Here is a 22,019-nt window from a genome sequence, read left to right on the forward strand (position 1 = left end):
CAAACTACAGCTGTCAAACATCGCATTAATACCGGCGATGCCCCTCCTATTCATCGCCGCCCGTATCGAGTGTCACCAGCTGAGCGTCAAGTTATTCACGCAGAAGTTCGCAAAATGCTTGCCAAGAACATTATTGAACCATCATATAGTCCATGGGCGTCACCTGTAGTACTGGTCAAAAAGAAGGATGGCTCATGGCGCTTTTGCGTGGATTATCGGCACCTTAACAGGGTTACCAAAAAGGACGTGTATCCCCTACCTCGGATTGATGACGCCCTTGACTGCCTCCACGGTGCTCGCTATTTCTCTTCTATTGACCTTCGCTCCGGCTACTGGCAGATTGCCGTGGACGATCTCGACCGCGAGAAGACTGCTTTTGTCACACCCGACGGTCTTTATCAATTCAAAGTGATGCCGTTCGGTCTATGTAACGCCCCTGCCACTTTTGAACGCATGATGGACTCCCTTCTTCACGGTTTCAAATGGTCCACGTGCCTGTGCTACTTGGACGACGTTATCGTATTCTCCCCAACGTTCGCTACGCACCTCGAGCGCCTCTCAGCAGTCCTGGACGTTTTTCGGCGAGCCGGTCTGCAACTCAACGCATCGAAGTGCCAATTCGGCCGTCGCCAGATTACCGTCCTTGGACATCTCGTTGACGCGAACGGAGTGCAACCGGACCCAGGCAAGATCCATGCTGTTACGCACTTCCCTGTTCCGAAGTGTGTCAAGGATGTGCGCAGCTTCATCGGCCTTTGTTCGTACTTCCGCCGTTTCGTGAGAAATTTCGCCGCCATAGCACGACCACTAACCGACCTTTTGAAACAATATATATAATTATTTGAAAGAAGGCAGAGAGGTCGGCCTGAGCTAACGCGCTCTAGACTGCTACTCTGCACAGGGGGAGGAGGAACGGGGACATAAAGGTGTGATGAGGGATGATGACATAGAAAGAGGGATGCGCAACAGTGAAAGCAAGTTCATTCTAATGATAAACATCCAGAAAGCTCATCCATGAAGCCATTATCAGGTTCTGTATGAAGTCTGTAGTCACCAATTCAAGTGAACTTAAAGGCGCTAGGGCGAAGCTGGTGTGTGGGCCTCCCTTGCGTGATCAGCACATGCGCCAAACAAAAGCTTTATAGCATGTAAATGGCTGCGATAAGCGGCTCCAGCACGGCGAGGATCTGCAGGGCCCTTTTAGCGGCCGGATTCTCGAGACCACCGAGAATCACGCGCATTCACTCTATCAGGTGCTTCAGCCTTTTCTGTACGCTTTCCTTCTCATTGTGTCCGTCTCCTTGCTTGCTCGTAGTGTCACCGGTTTCATTGGCCCTATAATTGTTGGCTTCATGGCGCAGAGGACCACTAGGGCCCGCTGGAATGGCCGTGGGCATAGAGGGCAGCAAAGGCTATTCCGTGTCTGTATCAGCTGGTGGAGGTGAATTTTTGCCGCGCACTGTCATCGACCTTGAATTAGCAGTAGGCGCAGTTACCGTCCTCGATGCACGCACAGGCAGAGGCGGTCGTGGCGCCCTATGCCCCGCTATGTACTTCTTCTCAAAATGGCTTTGTGACACTTCTTTCGCGAGCATTGGTCACTTTGGCAAGCAGATTGAGTAGCCTCTTTACGTGAAGATTAGTCTCTTGCCATTTTTCGAAGAATACGAACTTCTTGTTTCATCTTTGGGCATTCCTTCGAAGTCGCTTCGTGAGAGCCAGTACAGTTGGGACATTTAAATGAAGACGCATCACAGTCGGTGGTATTATGCTCTCCGCTGCAACGCGAGCAGGTGGCTTTATTTCTACAAACAGCGTTCACGTGTCCCAGCTTGAGACATTTCCGGCACTGAACAGGCCTCAGAACGAATGGTCGTACACGGTGTATCACATAGCCCACTTTCACAGAGGCTGGTAATGTCGAAGAAGCAAATGTTAATTTGATACATCGGGAGTGCCCCAAGCGGTGAATCTCAAGAATGGGCCCCGATGACCTCAAAAGGCTCTTGATGTCTGCATGCTTGATTCCAAGCTGCACTTCGGAAATCACTCCAGTCGTTGTCTTCTTCCCGTAAGTAATAAAGGAGCGGACGGGGATTGCGCTTAACTGCGGAATGGCCTTTAACTTCTCCAGTATTGCGGAATATTTTCACATCTATTGTCAGGATGTTCTTGCGAGCGTTGCTCCCGATCTCGTTGGTTTGCCCAGGGGCCACACTTTCAAAATATTCGGTTAAAAACTGCCTGCTGAGGGAGTTCATGCTGTGTGGCGGCGAGAGCGGCACGTAAGAAACCATGGGCGCTATAACGTAAAACTATTCCAAACTTTTCTATTCCAATTCTGCCATCAGCCCTCCGCGATTGGTCAAAAACTTTTTTCGACGACGCCCACTTCACCTGTCTGTCACGCGACGTCATGAAAACCGCGATACCTTCCCATCTGATATGATGTGTACACACTGATTATGCATGATTTGACAGAAAAAAGAAGAACAGTTATTTCTGATTCGACCCCTTTTCGTCATTAGCCCTCGGCTATTGGTAAAAAGATTTCGGGCTGCACCCACTTCACCTGCCTGTCACGCGACGTCACAAAACCGCACAAACACCGCGTGAAAGTGACGTGTACGCGATAAAGATGCATTAATATGCCGAATAAAACTGAATTTTCTTCGGAACAGCCGCAGACTGCCCCGTTCCGAAAGGAATAAAAGATGGCTGCCGCCGATCGCTCAGACGCTGGCTACTCGCACCTGCCGGAGAGCATGGGTGTATTTGCGTATAATAAAACTTCTTGCGTGGCCGTGTAACGTTTTCGAGCCCTTTCGGCACGCTTACCACCTCATTCTGCCAACTTTTCTTTGCTGAGGGTCAGTTTTAGCGTCATTCTTAAGCTTCCCTTGCATGCCGCCGCGATTTTGGCCAGCCACCACAAGCTATGTAAGGGAAAGCCGACCAATCGCACACGCCGGCACCACCCTCTTCATCCGGTTATCGATTTTCAGTGCACTGGCTCTGCCCGAGTGAATTCCTCTCCACTTGAGCGTTCTCCTCGCCTCTTGTCAGCCAATTAGATACGATAAGCCGCTCAGTTTAGGCAGAGTCCTTCCAATAATTCAGAGTCCTTCCAAGTAATTATCTTTAACATTGAATATGCTTAAATTACTGCCTGAGCGCGTCTTCTGCCATGATATGAGCGCCCGGGACGAAAGAAAAGCCGCTCATAACATGGAGCTTGCGGCGGTCTCAGACCAATAAAAATTTTTAAAATCTGGGATTTTAAGAGCCAGAACCGCGATACGATTATGAGGCACGCCGTAGTGGAGGACTCAGGATTAATTTCGACCACCTGGGATCCTCTAAAATGCACCTAAATTTAAATAAACGTAAATAAATGTCTGAATGAGGTTCAGGTAGGATTAATGCAAGACAAACTTCGCTACTAAATGTCTTTAAATGCACCTAAAGGTCTGCAAAGCGATGCCATTTCTGAATGAGATTTAGGTAGGATTAATGCAAGACAAACTTCGCTACTAAATGTCTTTAAAATGTACCTAAATTTAAATAAACGGGTCTTTTGCATTTCGCCCCCGTCGAAATGCGTCCGCTGTACACGGCCGGGCGGTCTCGGTCCAGATTTCTTCATCATCGCTGTTCGCCTCAACACTTCGGTGGGCTCCGCTTTTTAATATTTGCCTGAAATTAAACGCCGCGCATTCGCAACAAAGCACCAGTGGTCCCACTTATCACCAGATGCAAACATATGGGCTGTTGCACCCCCGCTTACCCTTAAGTAAGCGCCAACTCTCCGTTGCGCATAGCGCCAGATTGTTCGCCGAGCATGCGCACAGCTGTTCACTAAATTTCTGTTAAACTGTGGCAGAGAAGGACTCTGACTGTGGGCAGTATCTTATAAGGAGATCAAAAGAATGAAATTGTTATTGCAAAGGGCTGCTACCGTTGAATACTTAATGACAAAGAAAAGAAAATTGAGCTGCTCCGTGCGCTCAAGATTTCTCTGCAAAGCTATGCCATTTCTGAATGAGATTTAGGTAGGATTAATGCAAGACAAACTTCGCTACTAAATGTCTTCGGTGCAGCTTTTAGCAACGGATTAAGGCGAACGTGAAGTTTTAGGAGCTGCACAGTTGAAACTAGCTGTATTTTAATTAGGCAATTGCCTTAGCAAGCAGTCGTTTAGAAGCGTCGGTACGTAAGCCAAGCACTTATTCACGCTGCTCGTGGTTTCGACGCAGAAACGATGAGACTAGGTATTTTGGTTCTTAATGCGCAACTATTTACAATATGTTAAAAACTTTATAATTCGATCAAGAAAAGAAATAGAACGTGTTGGTGCAAAAACAACAAACAAGCACGATCATTTATTTATCATGTAAAATAAGCGGAGCGAAATACAGACAGCACAGAGGCGTCCGGTCGCGAATGGTCCACCATTCACAATGCAAGAAATTTGTTAAAAGCATGACACTGATATAATAAGCATAAAGAAATAACATCAAACGTGAGAGATGTGCATCGGGGGGGGGGGGGGGGGGGGCAGGAAAAAAACACCAGCAAACGAATGGCATTAAATGCAGAATGCATAATCGATTGTTTCTATAAACAAGAAAGTGTAAAGCATAAGCATTTCATAACACATGGCAAAACACAAGTAGCCAAATCACAAATACAGCAATTTTTTTTTTTAATGGCTTGTTAGAGATACTTCTTCAGCTGTTACTTGCAACTCGTGTTCGGCATCGTTGTTCTACCCCGCCAATTCAACTAAACAGCCGAGTACTCGAAAAATAGCGCAGCACATGCACAGAACACACCCGATCACTCAGCTCGCCTCGTACTGCGCACGCGTTTCGGTACGCGAACGATGCCCTCTGTGGCACAGTGGCGCCGCGTCGCGGCACTTTTGGGCAGCATATGAATCTCTCCCATAGCGTGACGGCGGAGTTTCGTGACCAGAAAAACATGGAAGGACTCTGGTTTAGGCAACGTTATTCGTTTTTCGAGCAAACAAAAGTGCCCTCCTATGAGCGAGGAGAGCGTTTGATTGGTCTGTTCAGACAACTCTGCGGGTGACCGCTCGGTGCTTGCGTCGGTGGTTACGCAAATTTGACGTCAGGAGATTGGAATAGAAACATATAGGAATAGTTTGACGTTATAGGGCCCCATGAAGGATTCCTGCTCATTCTGATTCGATGAAGTCGTCTCAGTCGACATACGGCGCATCGTCTTCATAAGGGGTCCATGGCTAATGGCTACGGTGTACTCAATGTCAGAGTCCATGACTTCTGGCGTTGAGCTCTCCCTGGAATCGAGCTGGTCCGAACTTCTAAAGGCACGTCGTCCAAAAATTAGCGATGAAGTAGACGACTGACCTTGTTCAGGTGGTCGTGGGAACATCTACTTGCTGATCCTTGATGAAAGGACTCTCACGAAAATGGCAAAAACGTCGGACAAGAAAGAAGCCTGCATGCAAAGTGCCCCGAGCAGCCAGCCGCACGGCAATTTTGCGTGTATTCCCGGGCTTCTTTCCCGCTCGGAAAAATACCTTTAGGTAGCATGTATTGAGCAACAGAAAGCTGTATAACGGGAGTTTTTCATGTTGCTCTACAATTTTCTCGTTGCCATTTTTATTCTAATTATAATATTGCAGAAGCTGATTACTTATTCAAGAATAAATCTGTAATTAGGCGGAGTGCGAAAAATAATCTGAGTATCTTCAAGCGATGGCAAACAACATTACCTTTGTTCTGTCCAGCTACGAGGCATTTTCATATTTTTAAATCTTTGACGTAGTAGTTCCGCGGAAACTCGCAAGGCGGAGAAAAGTAATTAATAAAGGGAAAATTTTATTTTCCTTTTTGTTAATTTTTAAATCTTCTAGCGTAATAATTGGAACACCTTGTATAGCACGCATTATTTTATCGATGGAGTTTAAAGCCCCAAAGCAGCATCTGAGCTGAGAGGCAGTAGCTGGAGGCTCCGAATTCTACAAGGAAGGCCCTGACAACGCTACGAAATTCTTCCGTTCTTTTTTTCGTTCATTCTTTCTTTTCTGTTCTGTCTCTATCGCAGCATCTACGGACGTAGACAGGTGCTGTCACAACTGAAATCTCTTTGCGCGCATCATTAATCTTCCACATCCTATGCAAATAATCACCGAAGCGGTCACGGTCTTATACTTCCTAGCCGATTAATTTGTCAGAGTCTATCCTTGAGCCGAAGTCAAGTTTTATGTTTCTGACATTTTCAGTCCAGATTATAGCGCGCTTATTACATACTGAGGTCGCTAATACGTCATTTCATATACGACAGATGTGGAGATATCCACAACGGAAATATCGTTTCAGGTCTGGTTCCAAATACACACAGGGGGAACTCCGAAGGATGTCATACACCGAGCCGATTGGCATAATATCCTCCCCACTGTCCCTCCTCTCATCACCAGCGGCAACATTGCTCGCTCCAACAGGCCAGCCTGAAATGTAGGCTCGTTGACTTTCGTAGGAAGGAGGCTAACAGCGTTAGTCGACTGTAAGATATTCGGCCGTGAGTTGAAGGGGATTACGGATCATGCCAGTGTTTCCTGAATCTCTCCATCACGCTTTCTTTCCTTATATGGGTGTGGTATTTCCAAGAATGCAGGGCAAAATGAAGTAAAGGCAATCAATACGCGTGCTCGAACAAGGAGTTGGAATCTATACAGAGAGAAGCTTTCTGTGAGTCCATAGGGAGTCGAAACACGAATACACGAGTACACACACGCACACACACGCACGCACACGCACACACACACACACACATGCAAATTATACCGAGTTTTAGCTAGCGGAGTTGCCGACTATACTAGCGAGTACAACGGACGCCTCGAACGCATCATGGTTTTCGAAGCAACATACGCATACGTACGTAGCGCAATTCGAATTCATTCTATTCGCAAGACGCGTTTACTTCATTATTTATTTATTTACACGCCTCAAAATACCCCTGTCGCGTGGTTTTACATGAGGGATCGTTAAGCGTACATAGAAACAATTCAACAACAGAAAAGAAACCCTAAACACAAGAATGCAAAATAACTATGAATAACAAATACGAACAAGTAGTAAATACAACACATTTAGCAGTAAAATAAATAAATGTGGACATGTGTAATATTTAGCTCATTAAAATAAAGTTAGTTCACTTGATTTATACATATAACGCTTTCAATGTAGCGTGTTCAGCCTGCATCATGGAGAGCGAGCAAGGCACAGCACTATTTAATAACCAGGGTCGGTATTTCAGTATTGTTTGGAAGAAAAATGAAGCCATATGCGCAGAAGTATGGGCATGGGAGCGAAGAACGGCATTTTGGTGATTGATGCGAAGCGATAGTCGATGAGCGGAAGTGATGACAGCGGGGTTAATCCACGAGTGATAAAATTTGTGTAAAGTGGAAAGCCCCGAAATTTTGCGGCGGCATTCAAGGCTGAGAAGGTTGGCCGGGATTATAGTGTTGTGACGCTAGTTTGATAAGGGTGTTCTGAATAAATGAACCTTGCAGCGCGATTTTGAACTGATTCCAACATGTTTGAAAGGTTAATCTTACGGGAGTCCCAAACTGCGCTGGGGTACTCGAGTTTAAGTCGTACCAGTGTTCACAAAGGACGTGGTGTGACGCAAGTTCCGACGTAAATAAGCGGGGTGCTGTTAGCATCATTTGTGATGTTAATTATGAGACGACCATGTAAGATCACGAGATAGGCAGATGCCAAGATATTTATGCGAGTGTATATATATAAGGAAGATATTTGGGAGCCGTAAATTGTGGAACATGTCGTGGAATATGAGGACCAACGGTGGAAGGGAATGAATGCAGTTTTCTTTGTGATGAGGGACATCAACCACATGTCAAACCGCTTTTCGACGTGATGCAGATCATTTTGGAGTTTGGTAGAGTCAAGGTTGTTGTTGGTGCTGCGGTAAATAACGCAGTCGTCGGCTAATAATCGAATGTTAGAGGATATATTATTGGGAAGATCATTTATATAAATTAGGAAAAGTAAGGGACTCAGAACCGTGCTTTGCGGCACGCCTGAGACAACCGGTGCATTACGAGACGCACGGTTGTTAGCCCACACAAACTATTGACAATTAGTAAGAAAGTCACGCACGCAGTTTAGGACAAGGTGGTTAAGCAGGGTGTCTACCAGGTTGACATTCTTAAATTCCCTGGGTTTTCCAGGTTTTTCCTGAGTGCATTTGCCAAATTCCCTGAGCGACACAGAACTTTGTTTTATGTCAAGAGACGGGCTGACAACATGTCATCCGATGGTGTCACTCTCTAGTAAGCATGCTAAAATATACAAAACGACTTAATCCAGCTTGAATAGTAAGCGGTGTTGTTTATTTTATTCAAAAAGAAAACAGAAGGGAGGAGTTAGTAAAATGCACAGCGAAAAAAAGATATATTGGAAAAAATGCGTAAAACTCATAGTGAGGCATTCTCAAATACGAATAAAAAGTAGACGCATACAAAAGCAAATATGTTCGAAGATGAGCTATTTCTGCCAATTTTATTCCAAGGTGCTGGAGACTCCATATCGAAGGCAAGTCAAGGCGGGAGAATGCCTCTGAATTTTATAGTGACCCATCGTAAATGCATAGTAACTAATATTCATTAATTGTACAGTCAGTCGTGCTACGTTTCTTGAATAAATATATTGAATCACCCGCTCAAATTACTTGCAAAGGTTAATTATTGGGCCCAACCATTACAACAAGGGAGAAATAATCTTTTGCGATTACTAGCCAAAGCCCCAACTTCGCTTTCACGAAGGCATTACCCTCATTGAAGGGACGTCAAAGAGGGCGATGCCTTCGTGAAAGCGGTCGTTTGAAGTGCTACATTTCACTGAGAAGTGGAATGGGTGTACCTTAAGAAAGCAGAATGTGCAATTTACTCAAAGCCTAATGCTCACTGTCTACTCCTTGTGACCACTACACAGTAATGACAAAATAAGTTGCGTTCGCAAATGTTATGCCGTGACTGAAGGGGATATTACGAGATTCGCAGTTTGTTTCTCCGGTGTTCTCGGTGAGCCAAACAAGGCATCTTGTTTATTTCTAGGAGAAATTAGGGGCATGGTATGGATAAGGTCTAGGCAATGCTCCAAATGGATCGGTTAAATGCGCATTTTTCAAGTAGAATAGGTATGCAAGTGGTCCATAGCCTTATTAGTCTGTTTTACGAGTGGTGTAAGACTTAGACGGCTACGCTTGCATAATTACAATAACAACTGAGATAAAATTGTGCGAACATTAGGAGAACAATACGCCAAGTTTATGTGCGATGGTAAAAGCGTGTCGATGAAAACAGCATCAAAAAATTATGAACAAGTGTTCGAAAATATCCCGCTGCTGCTATTGTCCCAAGAGAGTTTACGATACTTTATACTTTGAAGGAATAGGTAGCAATTCAAGTGGAATGTGTTGCATAGTTTTAATATTTCTGGGTTATTGTGAAGGGTTACGAATAATCATTGAACCCTCATATTTTTGTTCTTACTTTGTCGTGCATGACATATTAATTTCGGCTGGTGTCCTCACTGAACTAAAGAAGGCAGCTTCATTAGGTTTGGTGACTTTAAGGACAAATTAATGGGTGGTGTGGAGGTGAAGTTCCAAATAGATGGCTTTCGTAATAAATTACTTATGCAAGCACTCCAGCGTGTTTGAACACGTCTAACGAGAGCGGAAGAGTTGAGCCCGCTGTTCTGGCAGCACTATACAAGCCGCCAAGACCAAAATTAGCGAAAATTGGTGGTGCCCAATGGAAACTTCCTATGCAAAAGGTTGGATCAAATACAGCCTTTGTAAAATTTTCTTATTCAAGCATTAGAGCGTGTGATATGGCCGCTATCAACTATGCTTCCCAGTGTCTCCACATAGCTGTAGTTTACAACAGGTTCATATTTTGTGGAAAGTAAAGGGGGGCCATTGTAACTGCAATGTATGACAAAAATTTTACGTTCCTGGTCCAGTTAAAAGTGTAAATAATAATGAGCCGTCATTTTTCTTTCCTTATTTTCATGCATCATAACAACTTATGTCTTTGTTTCAGCGACGTCCTCCGTGAACTAAACAATACATATTGTTTATATTTGGCGAAAATAAAGGCAAACTTCAAAGATGTGGGCAAACTTCAAAGATAGAAAACTAATTATTATATTTTTAGTATATTATGCATGTAAGCTATTCATAGCTTTATGAATGTGTTTTGAGAACAAAGAATTTATCCAATCCTGGAATAACTGTGAACTCAACAGATATCAAATCTAGTGCAAATTGAGTGGTGGGAATGGTTGGGAGGGGGGGCGTCATAAGGCACTAAAGCACTGCGTGCCCTCCTCGGCAGTTGCAGTGGTGGTTTTTAACAGTTTCGCCGGACGTCCACTGTCGCAGGGCCGGGATGGCGAGTCCATTTCTTGTGTGTGTGAATATTACAGGTAATTTGTGCTGATTGTACGCCATTGCGCATAACCTCGACGGTACTATTACCTAAACTAGCGATACATTTATGTTGTAGACTTAAACAGCAAGTACAATTCTTTGTTGAATTATTCAAATTCTTTGTAGCAAATGTGCCTTTTTATGTGCGCTGTACTGCTGCTACTGGGTGCGATCCGAGACCACTGTGGGTGCACTCATATGCTTTTGCCCCTGTATCATCTTGAGATGTTATATATTTGCAAGAGATAAATGCGAATTCAGCTCATTTTTCGGGCCCTCGTGGTTCACCATGTGTGATGGATAAATAGGTCCCTGTCGGTTAAATATACATATAACAGAAGCATTTCCAGGCTATTTCACTTATTGTAATAGTAATTGTTTATATATATATATATATATATATATATATATATATATATATATATATATATATATATATATATATATAGAGAGAGAGAGAGAGAGAGAGAGAGAGAGAGAGATCAGACCGTCTGAGGTTTGCCCCCCATACGCCCCCCCCCCCCCCCCCCCCGCACACACACTCTAGAAATAGTTGGTACGCCACTGCATGTCTTTTACTGTCGCAACACATCAGAAAAAGCTCTGACGCCTTCTTATTATGCATGTCGATGCTCATCCTGTGACAGGAGGCAGCGGGTGCACGCGTGTTTAATTAAGGGATACATACTGTGTCCCGTGACAATTGCCCCTTCCCACGCTTGTTGAGCTTCACCGCAATAATTTGCGCACGCTTCACCGCGTAATACTGCTGTGGTCAGGCGAAGCTGACTTTCGGCAACCGGCGTTATGCAACGTGTCGTGCTTTCCGAGCTTCGAAGCCAATCGCGAGGACCACAAAGGCGGAGTCGGTGCCATTGGTGACAGCGACGAATTTTTCAATGAAAAACACGGCACAGAACAGCAAGAAGCTTAACAGCGAACGCAGAAGCAGCTAGGCCTAGTGTTGCTGCGGTGGTGGCTACGGCTGCCAGCGGATCTGCGTGCGAGTGCGCCGGTTCGAAGAGCGACGAGGTAATCAAAACGGCGGCGGCGGTGGCTGTGGTGGTTTTATTAATGCCGTTTCGGACCTGCCATGACGGCAAAAAGGCCGGAAAATCGGATGGCACGAGGTTTAGATATGCTGGGTGAACGTGAGCTTTCTCTTGTAGTCTTCATGACACGCTGAGATAAGGTAAAAGTGGGGCATATGTTCATAAAATCGCTTTCCATGAAACGTTTCGACGGCATGAGAGCGAGATCATTCCACGTTATTGAGGAAAAATTGAAATCGCCAAGCAAGAGTAACGCAGTGCGGGGGTGCGATACGAGCAGCGAATTTAGTGCATTATGGAACCGGTTGCCGAAGGAACAGTCAGCTTCTGGAGGTCGGTAACACGGGCCGATAATCTTAGGTGGGTGGAAAACTGGCGAACGTATTAATATGATTTCTATAGTCGGATACAACTCAAGCCTGCTATGAAGCCCTGACCACGTCCTCAACCACCAGCCACTGCTCCTCCGCGAGGCTGCAAATAGTTCGTACTTCAAACTTGCCCTGTTACCTAAATAAGGCGGTAACCACAAAAATAAAATTATAAGCGCGTAATTTTGTACGTTCTCACTCGTCTATTATAGCGGAAGGGTGAAAGCCTAACTCTTTATGGAACTGAAATAAAACCCTTGCTTCGCTGCAACAATTTATTGCCAAATTCCACTTCAGTTGGCTTTGACTTTCATGAATAAAACGGGGTCAGCTGTGAAATGAACTGTACCGCGGACTTTTGAAGAGTGAAACGCCCAGACTCCATACACTTTGTCCATGTCAGTTGCACACCTCATCGCCGATGAAAATATTCTTCAAAAACAGCAGACGCTCCAGAGGTATCAAGTACGACGCTATTTTGAAAGGGTCGCATGGCGACGATGTTGTTTGCTTCTGTGGTTGGCAGACGGAGTAACACAACCCCGCGCGGTCCGTGTGCCTTGGTTGCCAACTGCTGTTTTTTTTTTAAGTTGTATCCTGCTATCCTGTTAACCATATAGATCCCTATGGTTAACATATTGATAGCAGCGTAGGCTGTGGTGAGTTGCAATTAGGACGCCCCCGCCTTGCCTGTTAACGCAGTCGTGCCGAAAGATGTCGAAGCCTGGTAAACAAGAAGCGATTTCGAAATCGTTAACGGAAGGATACAACCAGGTTTCAGTTAGTGCAACTATTTTGCTTTCTGTAGTGTCAATTAGGTTACGCAAAGAATCAAGCTTAGGTAATATGCCCCGAATATTAGAGTAAAGGAAAGGCACTGAGTTAGGCTGTTTTCTTGCACGAGAGACGGCCTTTAGCTAAGGGCGACTAGCAACAGCTTTCCGAGAAGCGTGGTCGTACAAGAAAGTCGATGTTCCGATGCTTAGCCTGTTGTAGCGTAGCTTGAAGGGTTTGCCCTGTGCTTGTGCGAACTCGAGTAGTTGCTTACCGTGTACCCGCGGGTGCGCGAAGGCGAGCTTTCTATTTCTTCTTTTTTTCTTTCGATGGCACGGGCGGCGCCGCCGCTGCCGCGGAGGCGAGCCCCATCTGGTGGTGCTTCAAGGAACCCAGCGGCGCGCGTGCTCCGCTGTGATTGGTTGGCCTATTCGGCGAGGGAACAGCCAGGCCGCAGCCGCGGTCACGAGACTCGGCGAGGTTCGCACAGAAAAGCTTCTTTTAATATCTACGGAACCGCTGAGAGGAAAACCGTAGAGACACTATAAAGAACAACAGTAAATTAACGTAAACTGGTAAAGAATTCTTTTTGAAAGCCCTATTTTCATTCATCTAGCCCGAAAACATTGATGTGCTGGAGAAATTAAAGGACAAGCTTACCTTCCTTGAATTTCGCGCTGAAAGCAAATCGCCAGTACGTCAACGTGACGACACAGATTCCTCGTAGTTTAACCACTTTGGCGAGGGAAAAGTTCTCGAAACTTGTTCTTCTTTGTGGTGGTTTGGGTGTGGAGAAAGGACGCTTATTCTTCAGCCCACAGGGGAGCACGGCGAAAAAACAACAACTTGTTAGGTTGAGTCTTGGATGCCCTTAGAATGCAACGCAGTTCTTCTCTGCGAATTAACTAGAATCGAACAGACGCTGTCGTAATCCACGACATCAGGGGGAGCTCGTGCGTGAACTTCAGGCCAGCCGTAATCTTGGCATTGGCAGACCAGTTTTACCGCCGGCTGTCTAGCTATCCCACCACAATTATGGGGCGATGCCGATGGTAATACAGTTGGAATTTTCGGCTAGGATGTATACGGGACGCAGCCGCAGTGGGTCCAGTATGTGAAACGTGTTGTGCGTGCCGCAGACGGTGTACGGGCCCTAGGGTACAGAGATAATAATATAAAAATAATACGAGTTTGTTTCGGTTCTTCACATACAAACAAACCGAGGAAGGGAGGCGAAAGGCGGTACACCACCTGAATGAGGCCTTCGCTTCCTATTTAAAAAGAAACGGAAAATGAAAAAGGAGCGCTACGAAATGCACAATTTACATTTACTCATGCATTAGAAAGCTTACATGCCTAACTTATGCTGCAACTAGAGAGCGTCTTACGGTCTAATTTTGCAACTGAACTCGCTCCCTGTTCGTAGTGGATCCGCTCATTCTGCAAAGGGTGTTTGGGCCACTAGGGTTAAGAAATGACCTCCGTAAGGTGGCGCCCGAGACTACCCTGCGCCGCTCAAATCCGCTGCACCAGTATACAAGGTTGGGGCTCCTGCACTTAATTGGCTAAAGCACCTGCGTTTGCGCTCTCTGAGGAGACGGACACGTTCCGCAATCGTAAACGTGGCTGGATGTCCCTCTGTCTTGCTACACGACTCTCTTGACACCATTACTGGATCGCATACGTGTTGAACTCCGGGATGCCATGAAGCCGAGTAAGCGGGAAACTTCTGCAACGCACTGCACACATTTTTCTCTGCACAGTTCTTCCCTATTTTTTTTTCTGCCCTAATCTATCTTCCTCTCGCGGTAGGAGTAGCCGTTTCGCTATTGAAGTGGCTGGAGCCAAGGTGCAGCCATGTTTACCTACGCTATTTTTTGGCGCACGGAGACGCTACGTACGTCAAACCGCTAACTCGTTATACAAATAGAGAGTCTTAGAAATAGGGTGGCTCCAAGTTGCGAGACGCTATCGGCCGGGTGTACAACATAACTTCCAAAAGAGAACTAAAGAGCCCAAGGGACGCTTGGGTTGTGCGCAAAGGTAGCGCCACTCTATGGCGCTATATTTATGAGTACGCTATAGGTAGGGTTCTGTGTTTTTGGCATTCATTTTTCTTCAAATTGGGGGTTATTTATCGGTGTTTATTCCCCCCCTTTGAATCGGTGTTTTTCGGTGTCTAAAGCTTCAATGCCGGAGGCAAATCGGTGTTTGCGGGGCTTATGCTGTAAATCGACTGTACAATTACTGGAGAAAGTATAACACAGCTGAAATACAGTTTTATTGAACACATACTAAACACCCTGCACAATTAAGTAATGCACCAACGAGCGAAAAATAACAGTTGGAACGCGATGCTTTCAGGAGCATGAAATTAATACCGAAACTTGTTGAAAAAAAAATGGACATATAAATTGTGAGTGGTAGACAAATGAACTGAGGCTGACCTTCCCGACGCCGATGAAAGGAGGAAAACGCCGAAGGGCGAGGAAGGACTCGTCCCCTTTCCTTCGTTCGCTCTGCTCAAGTGGAAAGAGTAGAGGGCTGTGCAGGGGGAGTTTGTCCTGGGTACTCCCGTGGCCTCTTTTCTACCTTGTTCCAGGAAACTTGTGCCTGGCCTAAGTACATTGATACCGCCATACTGGTAAAAAGAAGGGAACGGGTCAAAGAACATGGTTTGAAATAGAAAGGAACGACCTCAAGGATATTTGAGGGTGGCTGTGTTCCCTGTCAACGTTAAAAAAAAAATTATATATATATATATATATATATATATATATATAAATAGTAGTAGATTTCTTCCCGTGAAGCTGGCGTTTTTTTTTTCGGAATTCACCTCAAATTCCGGATTTTTCGTTTTTCACCGATTCAGACAAAACAGCCTCGGGGGGTAATTTTTGGTGTTCATCAGTATACAGCGAAAACGCGGAACCCTAGCTATAAGCTGCCTGTATATACACTCTAAATATCCATACTGTATGTTAGAACGCATGCTCAATAAGGAGAAATCGTATTTTTTACAGCGTAAGCTGTTACGGCCCATTCCAATAGCCGTTTCAGTTGGTTGGTGATGTTCGCCGCCACTGTTATCCGTCGCAGCTATCGCCATGAATGAGAAAAAAAAAAAAAGAAAAAGAAACCAGTTCCCGTCGGGATCGGACTCGGGCCCGCAGCGCCGAACCCCGCTACTCTACCACTGAGCCACGCCAGCTTTTCTTCCGCCCTTTATTGCCGGCTTTGACATTATGCACAAAATACACAAAAGATCAATCATATCAACAAGTATTTTGCTGGCACGACATATTAAACTGCAATGGATGCATAACAAAGGTAGTTTTGCTTCGTGGTCCATTAACCGCTTCTTATGCAAGAAACCTGAAACGATAGCGCATGCGTTTCTAGACTGCTGGGATCCCATCTTTTTCTGGCATGTGCTACAAAGGACGTTAAAAAGTTACCTTTAGATCCACATGGAATAAGATTCTTACCGGTAGAAACAGAGCGTCTTCCGTATGACGCTATGATCCTCCTGGGCCTCCACAGTTTGTGGATAGCTAGAACGCAGTTCAACAATGCTGATGTCAATGTGCGACCCACACGCGATCACTTCGTTGAAGCTGTTCAGGGATGTCCATCGGGCAATCCCTGAACAGCCAACATGGATTGACATGCTGAGCCACGGCAGCGCTTGCTAGCTTGCAGGGGAAACTTGCCATACACACGCCCTAGTGCGCGAGGAAACACGCGATGCGATATGCGCGCTTTGCATTACAGTTGCATATTATTACACCAGGTGGCACGCCATGTATCACTCGCATAGGTAGCGGTATAAGGTAGATAGAGAAGTCTCGAGGAAGAAAAATATTAAGGCGACCTATAAAAAGATGCTAGAATTAGAACATGCATAGCATATCTGATTAAATCAAGCAGTCTAGGTCACTGTTTGTCACCGCCCCGTTACAAAGGGGATGCCAGTAAATGATCATCACCATCATCCTACCGCCGTCATTATCAATAGAATCGTATCGTGTCACTCTTCACGCAATGTGACATGTGCTCCGCGTAGCGTAGATACGTGAAAATTTTGCACTGCAGCCAGGTGCACCGACATGTAGCAGTTGCATGTAACAGTTGCATGTAGCTGGACCTAATAATAATAATAATAATAATAATAATAATAATAATAATAATAATAATAATAATAATCAACAACAGCATCGTATCGTGCCACCCGGCCTCGCACTCTCTCAAGTTCTAGCGATCGCCCCAGAGGGCGAAAAATCAACCGCGGCGCGTTCGAGCATGAAGCGCGCAAGTGGAGCTACTGTAATTGAGTCTTATAGTGTAATTCGTAATTTTTCTGCTAGGGGCGCTCAACGCGGCTAAATATTTGGTCTATAAATGTAGATATAATAACCGACAAACATAGTTAACCTGCCATTGTATTACGAATAAGCAGACCATTGTTTTATTGGAGTCATGTTATTAACTTCTGTGCTTTATTATTTGAATAACGGTTTTGAGACCTCACTGAAGTGTGATAAGCAGCAGTCTACTGGTGTAGATTGCAGCTCGTGCCGTTTACCGATTCGAATTGTACGGCGGTAATATTTGCGAACGCTGTGGTCGTTTTCTTTGAGCAGCATCACGCAGGTTCCTTTTAATTAGATAACAATAATATCCCAGCCTGTTTATGCGTCCAATATTCTATAGCCGCCACCAAGCGAACGTGTATAAAGACGGTGAATTTTATCAGCTGCGGCGTTTCACTGGCTTAAAGGGAAGCTGAAAGGTTTTCCAGAAAAAATGAGTGAACATCTGTACATAATGGTTTTCAACCCTCCGAATTCGAATATCGTATCGAAATTGAGCGAAAGAAAGCGCAAATATATTTTATTTCGACGAAAAGTGCAGCAGCGGACACGCCCAGCTCGCGCGTCTTGTTTCCGCCTGTGATTGGTCTGGCGCCTCGTGACGTCAACACTAGTAACCGACCGCTGCCGCTACACATGAAGCGCGGTGGCAGGTAGTTTGGTGCTGTTTTTCTGAGACGGTAATGGAAAATTTAGAGAGACTGTGTTTTTCTGAGGAGTTCGGCGTTACTCCCTACATGTACGAGCCGATTGCGAAGAGCCGGCCTCTCGAAGAAGCAAACGATGCTGGTGCGAGCAGTGCTTTCGACGCGAACGAAAGCAAAGTCTTGGGATCTCCTCGTGTTGGAAATGCTCTTTAGTGAGTATGTTTTTTGCAAAGCGATCTAGTGATCTCGCCGAATTTTCGCCGATCTAGTGAGCTCGTTTCCGGTCAAACAAGTGTAGTGTTGTGTTCCTGCGTGCCTCCTCGTGGAACGTAAGCGGGGATGCGATCGTCGGCATTTGTGCGCTGTCCAAAGCTGTCGGCAATCTACAAAGACGGTCTAAACGCGTGAAAAGCTTCCCGGTTCATGCAGTACTTGTAGTGACATTCATCTGTTGACTACCACGTTGACTACTACTCACGTTGATTACCACTCACGTTGACTACCACGCACGTTGACTGCCACTCTACGTACACGCAGACGCACCAACAAAGGAATGCAGGGTCGATCGAAGCAGATTACGATGGCACGCACGCAGAAACAAGCGCGGTCAGGCACGGTCGCGGACGCTGCGAAGGAACGAAACACTAGAGTTGACGTCACAACACCGCGGTTTCCGGCCTCCGCTCGCATCGTCAGCGTCAGCAGCAGCGCGCGGCATTAGACGGGGGGCGGAGCTACAGCGCAATTTCAACCGACGATTACGTCGCTCCTAATTGAAAAAAAAACCCCCAAATTTTACCTAAATGGTTTATAAGGTACCCGCATGCGTATGTGAGCGTCTTATTGAATTTGACAGACTCTTCAGCTTCCCTTTAACGTCTCCACGGCTTCCAACGTTTGTGATTTGCCGCGTCTGGCCGCGTAATGAGGCGTTACATGAAAAAAAAAAAAAAGATGTGTTAGCTACCGTGAAAATTCATCGCTGGAATGAGCACAGTCTCTTGGGACATAGCTTTATAGGTTGTAGTTTCAACGTACACGGTGATTTGAAAAAAGTTGCACCGTAAGTACCCGAGCACATGATTAGCATTGTTAATGACGTACTCTATATTAATGGTCAGCTTTAAGTCATTTGTAATGTGTGCCCACGATGCGGATTAACCTTGCAGCCTCTGGGTGTGTGCAGCGGTGAGTGAAAAAGCACTGCTTCACATTCTCAACTTTGAATTTCTTAGCGTGCGAGGTGGGTAAGAGAGATTCCTGTAGTCATTTCTTAAAAGTGGAATATAATAATAACTATAAAGTCATTGCTTCAAAGGCAACTCAAACGAGGCTCTTGTTATTTTGCCACTTTGCTAAAATTCCTAACACGGAGTACAGCATAAATAATAAATAGTTTTGCCTGATTGTGCATAAATGATACACTGCAATAAATGCACCGCACATTAGTGGCAAATGTACTTCCGGTGATACAGTTAGATTAATTGCACTTGAGACATAATAAAATGTGTGTGTTCATTACCTAGTATTTGGCAGGAAAAATTGTCATTTCATTGAGGCTTCACTACGCACAGCACACACAAGGACACCACTGAAAGAAATGCACACGCAAAGCAGTGTTTTGTGCGTGCTTTTCTGCCATGGAGCGTTTCGTGCACTGTTCTCAGTCATACATGGATCACAGACTCACTCTCACTTACACCGTAATAATTCAGGCTCTTTTTTCTTTCGACTCCAGCCTCCAAGACGCTGCTGATATTTCTTCGCCCCTATAGACTCTATTGTCTCTGGACGTACTAGACAGCAGCGAATGTGTCCCCACTGGAAGTAACACCAAGGAGTCAAAGTCCTCACAAGGTATGTTTCTGAACACTTCAACTAGAACCATGATTTGTTGATTTATTTGACTAGCTTTTGTTTCACCTTCTTTTGCTTGCATGCTTGTCATGGCTTCATCATTTCCCTTTTCAGGAAGACCGACAAAAGAGAGATTATTGGTCTGCAAGTAGCCCACGCCAAGCCATAAGAAGGTCAACGGTCACCATAATGACAACAGGTCCTCTTGAACTATGTGCCTCACGATGAAATGTTTTGCATGTTTACCAGACAGAGTGGTGTGATCCCTATTAGGAAAGCAACACCCTACGGTTTTGTATCGTTCCCGATACAAAACCGGTTTGGACGCTCCCCAACCCCTGAACTCCGACGCGCCGCGTTTAGCCATTTCGTATAAGGAAGCAAAAAGAAAAGGGAGAAAATAATGTTTTCTTTGCTCCTTGCCGCCTCGTGATACGTGTTGCCAGCGGAAACTGAAACGGGGAAGTATGAGCACAGATGACTATGAGAAGACACCACGCTCATAGACACGACAAACGCGGGCCGAAAACCGCGCTCTGCTGCCGCAGTTCTTCGCTACTTCCTCAGATGGCGCTGGCACCGCCACTTGTCGCCACCGCCGCCGGTGTGTCGGAAGGTCGGAACTCGGCCACTCGGCTCCCGTCGGTGCAGGCGTGCGGCATGCTCCAATCATCGTTGGATTAGCCTCAGTGATTATGTGTGTGCATAAATTGGAATTGCATGCAATTTCGAAGTAGCTACAGACAAGCCATTCATCTCCCATTCTGTCCCTGCGTCTAAACATATCGCGAAAAGCAGCGGTCTTTTTTGTTACAGAAGGCGCTTTAAGAAATGTACAGATCTATCAGTGAGCCAGTCGCAAAGCCGAAACGAAGTAAAAAAAGTTAAGCGGTGCTGGCACCTATTTGCTGTAGATGACGTGCATCCACAGAAAATTGTGCAGATCTGCTCGATTTATTTCTTCCTTTACAGGAATGATAATCAACGGCGTGCACAGAAAGGCTATATAAGGAAACGCAGAGGACAAACTAGGCCACGCATTATCTTGCGCACATTTGCCCTTGTGTCTAACGATAGCGCGGTTTTAACCCACATATAGAATATTGGGCCGAGGGCGTGTTTAATGGTCGCTAACGTATACGCCAAGATGCGGGACAGCAACTCCAGCCTGTGTTCGACTTCATTCGTATTTCATACCGTTCAGCTGTGCATGCATGCTTATGTCCTTCCGGACGCATCAAATCCACGTGTTGTGCTGCGAGCAGCTCCATTTGGCAGTGGCTAGCAGGTTTTTCTCCGCGTTATAAATGCGTCTACACGCTTACAATGAATGAATCATACTGTGCGTATAATTGTAGACGCCAGATTTTAATTTATGTCGTTATGACTCAGTGAGAAAGAGGAATATGTCACGGAGGCGCGTCAATCATGTATGCACTGCAAATGAAATAACTCTGCCGCATATTACGCTTACAACAACGTAATCCTCACGTCACCCCTTGGTGACTGCGAGTACGGCTACGCTCACAGTAATATACTCGGTACGCTCGCACACTCATCTGAGTGTGTGCTTCACTTTATACTTAACAGCAGCGCCGTAATAGGCAATCATAACGTTATTACAATGCTTATCGGCCTTCTGGCATGCAATAAAAAGTATATAATACTGTTAATCGTAACAGCACCCGTTAGACATAATTGGTGTGACGCCGGCTTGCCGTCGCAGTGCATTTTGAACCGTAAAAAGCAAAGACGCTTTCTCTTCATATTTAAAACTTCGAGTGGAATAGAGAACTGCCGCTTTAAGAGCAGGTAGAACTGATTGCATCTGGTGCACAATGAAACACTGCGTGGACCTAGTGTGCAAGCGCGTCATTCTTTGAGAACATAATATCATACCAAACTCTCGAACATACTACTCTGTGCGTATCAAATAATCGTAGGAATACATCTAGACTCACGTTTGTGTGCCATTTCCTGCACCGCCGCACCATCATTCGTAAATGGTAATGTGTCACAGACGATCCAGCTGCTATGGGCCATATTTCTTCGACGCCACCCAGCGAAACACCAAGCAGAACGGTGGAGAATGCGAACCAATCGAATCAAACGAGCTGCAGGCCTTTAAACATGAGGGAAGGAAAATGACTAGGAAGAAACGTCGCGTGGCAATTTAGACGCGGAGTAAAATATATATATACAGTGAAGCAGACGCGCGTATGAAGCGGTCTGTTCACGTTTCGGCCGGGGTCCGGCCGAAACATTCTGATGAAGGCCGGACCCCGGCCGAAACGTCAATAAACCGCTTCATACGCGCGTCTGCTTCACTGTGAATATTTACCCGGACCCAGAACTGCTTTTTTTCTGGTATATATATATATATATATATATATATATATATCTTAAGGCTAATGAGAAATAGGCCTTCACCAA

At 45.4% G+C, this 22,019-nt stretch overlaps 1 long non-coding RNA gene across 2 annotated transcripts in view; it reads left to right on the plus strand.

Annotated features, from left to right (window-relative positions):
- Nucleotides 1-21,791, plus strand: part of LOC129380925 (uncharacterized) — a 36,372-nt gene extending 14,581 nt beyond the window's left edge. Inside the window, exons 1-3 of one of the 2 annotated variants that reach the window (XR_008609147.1) lie at nt 12,315-13,189; nt 19,468-19,586; nt 19,701-21,791. This is a non-coding gene — a long non-coding RNA (uncharacterized lncRNA). Of the gene's footprint in view, nt 1-12,314; nt 13,190-19,467; nt 19,587-19,700 lie in introns of those variants that run through there. The other variant, XR_008609146.1, reaches the window with a different exon arrangement.
- The last annotated feature ends 228 nt before the right edge of the window (nt 21,792-22,019 follow it).

Source organism: Dermacentor andersoni, chromosome 1 (genome assembly GCF_023375885.2).
Source record: "Dermacentor andersoni chromosome 1, qqDerAnde1_hic_scaffold, whole genome shotgun sequence".
NCBI lineage: Eukaryota > Metazoa > Arthropoda > Arachnida > Ixodida > Ixodidae > Dermacentor > Dermacentor andersoni.